The sequence below is a fragment of the Oryctolagus cuniculus genome (genome assembly GCF_964237555.1).
Source record: "Oryctolagus cuniculus chromosome 17 unlocalized genomic scaffold, mOryCun1.1 SUPER_17_unloc_3, whole genome shotgun sequence".
NCBI lineage: Eukaryota > Metazoa > Chordata > Mammalia > Lagomorpha > Leporidae > Oryctolagus > Oryctolagus cuniculus.
In genome coordinates, this window is record NW_027208204.1 from 1,166,173 (window position 1) to 1,174,687 (window position 8,515).

Below are 8,515 nucleotides of genomic sequence, written 5' to 3' on the forward strand. Positions count from 1 at the left end.
TGCAGATATTTGCTATTTTAGTTATAGAAAATGAATACATAGGAAAACAGTTTAGTGGGGATGGAGAAGATAGAATGTTGGAAAATAGAATTCAAAAATTATATTTGGTGTTGCAGATATCAAGATAAGTGTGTAAGTAGATAAGTTATTTTGAAACAGGTAAATCCTGTAGTAACACTCAAGTTCAACTGTGGTGTTATTCATTCCTTTCATTTACACTTAGAATCACACCTGCCTTTAATTGTTACATCACATAGGAAAACTCTGATTTGGATTAATGTAGGAAATAATCAGTGAAATTTAAAGTTAAAATAATGTTTTCTCCATCATGAATTAGCCTAACCTTGTTCCAGTGAGAACTGACAATAGGATCAGGGTTATGCTGGAGATAAGACAGAGGATACTTATTGAGGAAGTTTGGTATGCTTACTGGTTTCATGGTGTCCTTCATTTCATGGAAGTCAAGAAAGATCTGACCAATGGTCAGCTGTATTATAAAAGATTTTGTCAGATTTTATAGGTAGTGTGATTAAAACAGCCTTCAGTGTACAGTTGCAATTTATGTTTTTCCAACTTTAAGCATCAGAACTAGGTTAGCAGAAGTGGGATGAGGGAGAGAGAAAAAGGAAAGATAGAGCTTTCTTGCTCTATTACTTAAATTATTTTCTTTAAGAGGTCCTAGATTGGGTCCAGCATTGTAGTGAAGCAGGTTAAGCCACAACTTACAATGCCAGCCTCGCATATGAGCACCAGTTCATGTTCCAGGTACCCCACTCCCAATCCAGCTCTCTGCTAATGCAACTGGCAAGGCAGTACAAGATGGCCCAAGTACTTGAACCCCTGCCACACACATGGTAGACCCAAATGGAATTCTGGGCTCCTGGCTTCAGCCCAGAACAGTACTGATCTTTGTGTCCATTTGTGGAATGAATCAGCAAATGGAAGATTCATGCTCTCTCTTTGTGCGTGTGTGTGTGTGTGTGTGTGTATGCATGTATATATGTATGTATGTATCCCTCACTCTTTAACTCTGCTTTTTAAATAAAAAATTTTAAAAAGAAATAAACAGGAGGTCCTGGCTTGTACTTATAAACTGCTATTTGAAGGCATCCAAGATCCTCCTACAGAATAACAAATCCATACTTCACTATAAAACTTAGCATCCCAACCCAAACTTCACAAATGAAATTGCATACATTCTTTAATTTTATGCCTATAGCTTTCTCCCAAGAGTAACTCTTTGGTAAGAACATCTGGAGGGTGATTAATCAAGTACAATCTGTATAACTTGTCTAGAAAAGAAAAATAAAAGCACAAGATCATCTAAAGTTTGAAAGATTTGGAACCACACAGATTAACATAATTACATTTTAGTATTTTATTTTTCATAGTTTATATGAAAAGCAAGTTCCTAGGAAATTTAGTTTACATTGCTAAGATATTTTTCTCAGTGAATAACCTCCCTTTGTAGTGCAAATATATTATTTCACCATCAAATTGAGTATTTTTTTTACATTTTTATTTATTTATTTGAGAGACAGAATCACAGACAGAAGGAGAGACAGAAAGAAACGTCTTCAAATGGCACAATAACTGGAGCTGGGCTGATCCAAAGCCAGGAGCCAAGAGCTTCTTCTGCATCTCCTATGTGGGTGCAGGGGTCCAAGTACTGGGTCATCTTCCACTGCTTTTCTAGGCCATGGCAGAAAGCTGGATTGGAATAGGAGCAGCTGGGACATGAACCGGCACTCATATGGGATGTGGGTGCCACAGATGGAGGCTTAGCCTACACCACAGTACCAGCCCCCAAATTAAATTTTTGTGTAGGCTTTTGGATCTGAATATAACATTCAACCTTATAGCTAAACATTCCTTTGTAATGATTTCATTTCCTTGAAAATATTCAGGTATTAAGTATTTTTTAAAAAGTATATTATAATCAAGATATTGTTACCTGTGAATTGAATCCAACATAAAGAAACTTGCCAACATAGGATGATTTGATAGACATGTATTTAAGGAAATTTCTTCCTTTTATTTTTAAAAAAAATTTCTAGGACCTAATAGAATTTTAAGACAAATTGTTAGAATTAATAGTATAGAGTTTGACTTTGTGTAGATACAAGTAATAAAAGTCTTTAGAAATAATATTTTCATTTTGAATACAAGTAACAGCTCCAGTTTGCAGCTCATGTTCAGAGGTTCTGATATACATGAACAACTTTTTAAAAAAGATACCACCAAGGCTGGTGTGATGTGTGACTATAGAAGTTGAATCAATGAGCAGAGACTAATGCCATCAACAGATCCATTGCTCATATTAATAGTACCATAAATGGTAAAACCTTGTATTTATAGCTAAATATTTTAAAAGCTATAGTCAATATACAAGTGATATTATTATGAATAAGTACATTTCCAGAAATAGAAAATGACAAATCAATTTTTGCTAAATTTTGTATAACCTAGAAAATTTGTATCTTTCTGAATAGTATACCATTTTCCCTGAATATTAGAATTTTATGGGAATGCAATGTCAGTAATGATACATATGGATAAAATTAGTATAGTAGTACAAAATATAAAATGAATCAAGGAAAAAATGTGTAAGGGGCACATCTTTGGGCCACCAGATAAGATGCCACTTTGGATGCCTGATCCAATGTTGGGGTGTCTGAATTTCAATTCCTGCCCTGCTTCTGACTCCACCTTTCTGTCAGTGTGCAATCTGAGAAGCAGCAGATGATGACAACAATATTTAGGTCCCTCCTACCCACAGGTGAAACCTGGATTGACCTGGGTTTCTTGCTTGGCCTGACCCTGCCTCAAGTTTGGCCGGCATTAGGTAAGTAGACCAGTAGATGGAAGATCTCTGTTTAACTTTCTCTCTGTTGGTGTCTGCTTTTCAGGTAAAAAAAATGATTAAATGAACTTTGGAATGTATAAAGTCATCATATGAAGTGCTGGGCAGTGATTAAAATAAAAAGTAAAACAGATGTGATGCCCACAAACTTCAAGGCAAATTTTAATTTGTTTTGGAGTAGGAATATTGGCATGTGAGAAGAATATTGGAGCTGTGTGTGAACAGGGAGCTAAGCTGCTACCTGTGATGCCAGAATCCCGAGTCAGACTGCCAGTTCAAGTCTCAGCTATTCTGTTCCTGATCCAGCTCCCTGCTCATGTGCCTGGTAAAGCAGCAGGTGATGGCCCAATACCTGGGCCCCTGGTACTCACATGACAGGCCAGGTAGGAATTCCTGGCTCCTGGCTTCAGCCTGGTCCAGCCCCGGTCCTGTGGACATTTTTGGAGTGAATCAGCAAATGGAAAAAAGGTCTCTTTCTCTCATTCTGTCAAGTAAACAAATAAATATTTAAAAAATAAGAATGTTGGTTTAAAAAAGATGATATTGCATGTAACATAAGTATACCATTTAGGGTTGGGACAGAGCGATTGAAATTTTTTTTGTGTGACAGGCAAAGTGGACAGTGAGAGAGAGAGGCACAGAGAGAGAAAGGTCTTCCTTCACCATAGTTTCACCTTCAGATGGCTGCTGCAGCCGGCGCACTGCTGCCGGCGTACTGTGCTGATCTGAAGCCAGGAGCCAGGTGCTTCTCCTGGTCTCCCATTTGGGTGCAGGACCCAAAGACTTGGGTCATCCTCCACTGCACTCCCGGGCCATTTCAGAGAGCTGGCCTGGAAGAGGGGCAACTGGGACAGGATCTGGCGCCCCAACTGGGACTAGAACCCAGTGTGCCAGTGCCACAGGTGGAGGATTAGCCTATTGAGCCATGGTGCCTGCAGATTGAAAAATTTTTAGAATTTATTTATTCATTATTTATTTATGTATAATTATAGAGAGATGGAGAAACAGAGAGAAAGATCTTGGCATCTGTTGATTCACTCCCCAAATGTCTGCATTGGCTAGGGCTAGGCCTGGCCAAAGCCAGGAGCCAGGAGCATCTTCTAGGTCTCCCACATAGGTTCAGGGGCCCAAGAACTTGGGCCAGGGCCATCCTCCACTGGCTTTCTCAGGCACATTAGCAGGGAGTTGCATCAGCAGTGGAGCAGGGGCCTGCTGGTGTAGCAGGTAAAGCCTGGTACTGTGGTGTAGGCTAAGCTTCTGTGGCGCCCGCATCTCGTATCAGTGCCAGTTCAAGTTCCAGCTGCTCCACCTCTTATCCAGCTTTCTGCTATGGCCTGCAAAAGCAGTAAAGATGGCCCAAGTCCTTGGGCCCCTGCACCCATATGGGAGACCCAGAAGAAACTCCTGGCTCCTGGCTCCTGGGTTCAGATCAGCCCAGTTCTAGGCATTGCGACCATTTGGGGAGTGAAGCAGCAGATGGAAGACTTCTCTCTCTGCCTCTGACTCTATGTAATTCTGTCTTTCAAATAACTAAATAAATCTTTTTTTAAAAAAAAAGTAGAACAGCTGGGACTTAAAGTGGTGCCCATATGGGATCCTGGTGCTACAGATGTTCACTTAACCCACTGTGCCACAACACTGGCCTCCAGTAATTCAAAATCTTAAATATTAAAGTCCTTTCTGATGCTTGATTCAATGTCTCATTCAAATATATTGCATTGTTGGGACAGGTGTTGTGGTATAGCAGGTAAAGTCATCACTAGGAATATCTGCAAACTATCTTCAAGTGCCTGGCGTCAAGTCCCACCTGAGCTTATGATCCAGTTTTCTGCTAATGTGTATTCTGGAGACAGAAAGTGATGGATGAAGTAGTTGGATTGCTGACACCCATGTGGGAAGATCAGATGGAGTACTGGACCCCGGGATTCAGACTGACCCAGTCCTGGTTGTTGCAGGCATTTGGGAGAGTGATCAAGTGGATGATAGTTCTGCTCATTCGCTCTCACTCACCCCCTATCACTCTGCCTTTCAAATAAATAATTTTAAAATAATATACATTAATGGAAGACAATGTGCTCTGGGCTTAAATATGTCCCCAGTTTCCTGCCAACAGCTTTCCTATAAACAGTCATTTTTTAAATTTTTTAGAGAGTTACACAGAGAAAGGAGATATAGAGAGAGGTGGGGGCAAGGTCTTCCACCTGATGGTTCACTCCCCAATAGACCGCAACTGCCAGAGCTGTGCTGATCCAAGGCCAGGAGCCAGGAGTTTCTTCTGGGTCTCCCACTCAGGTACAGGGACCCAAGGACTTGGACCTTCTGCCTCCCAGGCAGTAGAGCTGGATTGAAAGTGGAGCAGCCAGGTCTCAAACCAGCATCTATATGGGATGCTGGTGCTTCAGGCCAGGGTGTTAACCAGCTGTGCCACAGCACCGGCCCCACAAGTTTAGAATCAATAACAGAGGGCCTTTTACAGCTTTTGTAATTTTATTTCCGCTCTTGTGTCTTAGGACTCTACTTGAGATTATGAAATGCCTATAAATTAATTTCAGTTTTTTTTATTGCTGGACCTCAATTCTGTATTTTTGGGAAAAAGACCACAGTAGTGAAGTGACATTTTTATCATATCAAATCAATGGTAAATGCTACTGACATGACTTATCATATCATTTATGATGTCAACCATGATCCCCAGGCCATTGTATTGGTTGTCAGGTTCTTCACCATAGGATGTTTGTTTTCTCATTCTTTCACTACCCCATTCTTTGAAAACCAGTCACTAAGCATAATAAACCCTCAAGAGGGGGAGAAATTCACTTCCATGACCTTGAGGAGATTTTCTCCAGAAAAATATAGTTTTACTAGCACTCAATATTGTTGTATTTTAAACCTTGGTTATTTTAAGAGCTGGGTCAGGGCTGGCACCGTGGCTCACTTGGTTAATCATCCATCTGCAGTGCCATCATCCCATATGGGCATCAGGTTCTGGTCCCAGTTGCTCCTCTTCCAGTCCAGCTCTCTGTTGTGGCCCAGGAAAGCAGTGCTTGAGTGCCTGCACCCCATGGGAGACCAGGGAGAAGGACCTGGCTCCTGGCTTCGGATCAGTGCAGCACTGGCCATAGCGGCCATTTTGGGAGTGAACCAATGGAAGGAAGACCTTTCTCTCTGTCACTTTCTCTCACTATCTGTCAAATAAATTTTAAAAAAGTGTTTAGAGTTTAAATCTATTTCTAATAATTTACTGAAAATTTGAATATGGGAATCATTATTTATTTGATAGGGCTTTGCTCTACAATTACGTCGTCATATTTAAAACAATTTTTTACAAAAAGAAATTCTCAGAAGAAAATAGAAATACATTTTGTTGACTTCCTTAATGGAACATGTTAGTCACTCATCTGAAAATTCAGGTGAGCAGCATATTGACTGCGTGTAATGGCTCCAGTTCTTCAGCTTTCCTTTACTCACGTCTGCTGCCACAGAGCATTCTTGTGGCTTCTCATTCCTGTCTAGATACCAGCCACATTTCCTAGTTTGTACAGTGAGATGTGTGCAGGTCAGACAGAAGAAGAGATTTGGAAAATCATGTCCATCTCCATCCATGTTCTTCATCTTTTATGGCCATAACCATATGCCTGAGCAAGCCTTCTAGAGTCTAAAAATCATGACTGCACTCTTCTTTGGAGTCTGTTTGTATGGAGCCAGATGTAGAGCCCAGGTGCCCTAGTCAGGAAAGCTGAGGCCACCCTAGGTTAGCTGCCATCCAGATGAATTCCAGATATATAAGTGAGCCCCATTGAGACTGGTTGAATCTAGCCTAAGTGAACTACATCTCACAAACACATGACCTAATTATGTATTTCTTGCTGTAGATGACTGAATATTTGGTATTGTTAGAATATATACTGATATATCTTCATATTAATATCAAGAAAATGTAACTTTAAATTTCATTAGACTTTCCAGTGTGTTTGTGACATTTCAAATATAGTGAGCAGCTGGGACTTGAACCGGTGCCCATATGGGATACCGGCACTGTAGGTGGCAGCTTTACCTGCTATGCCATAGTGTTGGCCCCTTCCTATGCATTGAAAGCATGTACATATTAACTTTCTCACATTTATTTAGAAAATGACCTATAAGTGTTATTTAATTTTACTTATCCCAGTAAAGGACCAATGTTAGCAAGTGGGCATTAAGACTTGCTCAAGGGGCTGGCACTGTGGCATAGAAAGTTAAGTCACCACATGCAGTGCCAGCATTCCACATGGGCACCTGTATGAATCCGGCTGCTCCACTTTGCATCCAGCTCTCTGTTAGTGCTCCTGGGAAAGCAGTGGAATATGGTCCAATTCTTTTTGGGCCTCCTCTACCCACATGGGAAACCCAGATGAAGCTGCTGGCTACTGGCTTTGGCCCTCCCCAGCCCCGGCTGTTGCAGCCATCTGGGGAGTGAACAAGTGGTTGGAGGTGTTTCTCTCTCTCTCGCGCTCTTTATCTCCTCCTCTTCCTCCTTTTTTCCCTCTTTCCCCTCTAACTCTGCCTTTCAAATAAGTGAATAAATCTCCTTTTTTTGAAGAGTTTTTCAGAATTTCCTGAACATTTCATTTTCTCATCAGGGAAAAAAATTACTAATCTCTCTTAACTCAAGATCAGGTTTCCTGAAAACTTGCCAATTGGTCACATTTCTTCATTTTACGTGATATAGGATAAAAACTTTTGCTTATAAACATATTTAAAGTGAATTTTTCAGTCTCCTTTCCCCCTTATAAATATTCATTGCTTAAGGCCACTATAGACCTTAGCCTGCTGAACTTCCTATAGCTCCCCACCTCTCTTCTGTGTTGGACCTTAGACATGTCCCTCCCTTTAAATTCTGTATTTTGATATAATTTCATTATAATCAACAGTTATGACTCCCAGTGCAATCATTTTGAGTCTGCAGATATTTTCTCTGCATATTTCCATTGAGAAAGTTTGTCATAGGATTCATAGATTGTCTCTCGCCTTAAAGTCAGTGAAAAAGCATTGAGCTATCATAATTTTAATTCTATTTCAAGATTCATTTCAGAATTTTAGAAAATCAGTTGATATCTTTCACCTTCCTTTCTGATTGATTTTCTGAAAATAAGTCATGATCCTTTTGTAAATTATGTCATGATGTTTCCATGTTTGGAAAAATGAAACCTTTTTCACAAGTGTTTTTCTTGGTAATCATTATTTTGAAAATGTATTTTTCCCTATGTATTTTTTAAAAGTTTTATTTGTTTGAAAGGCAGAGTTACAGAGAGAGAAGTCTTCCAATCCACTGGTTCACTCCCCAGATGGCCGCAACAGCCAGAGCTGCACTGATCCAAAGCCAAGAGCTTCTTCCAGGTCTCCCAGGAGGATGCAGGGCTCCAAGCACCTGGGACATTTTCTACTGCTTTCCCAGGCCATAGCAGAGAGCTGGATTGGAAGGGGAGCAGCTGGGACTTGAACTGGCACCCATATGGGATGCCAGCACTGCAGTTGGCAGCTTTACCTACTATGCCACAGTGCTGGCCCCTCCCTATGTATTGAAAGCATATACTGTATTCTCATTTATAACAAACTTATGCTAATAAAGCTCTTTAATTCTAAACAATTTTTTGTATCCTGTCATTTAATTTT

The 8,515-nt window shown here is 40.4% G+C and overlaps 1 long non-coding RNA gene across 1 annotated transcript in view; it reads left to right on the forward strand.

Annotated features, from left to right (window-relative positions):
* LOC138847915 (uncharacterized) overlaps nt 1-8,515 on the forward strand; it is a 63,876-nt gene that overhangs the window by 15,221 nt on the left and 40,140 nt on the right. The gene's annotated exons all lie outside the window — the stretch shown is intronic.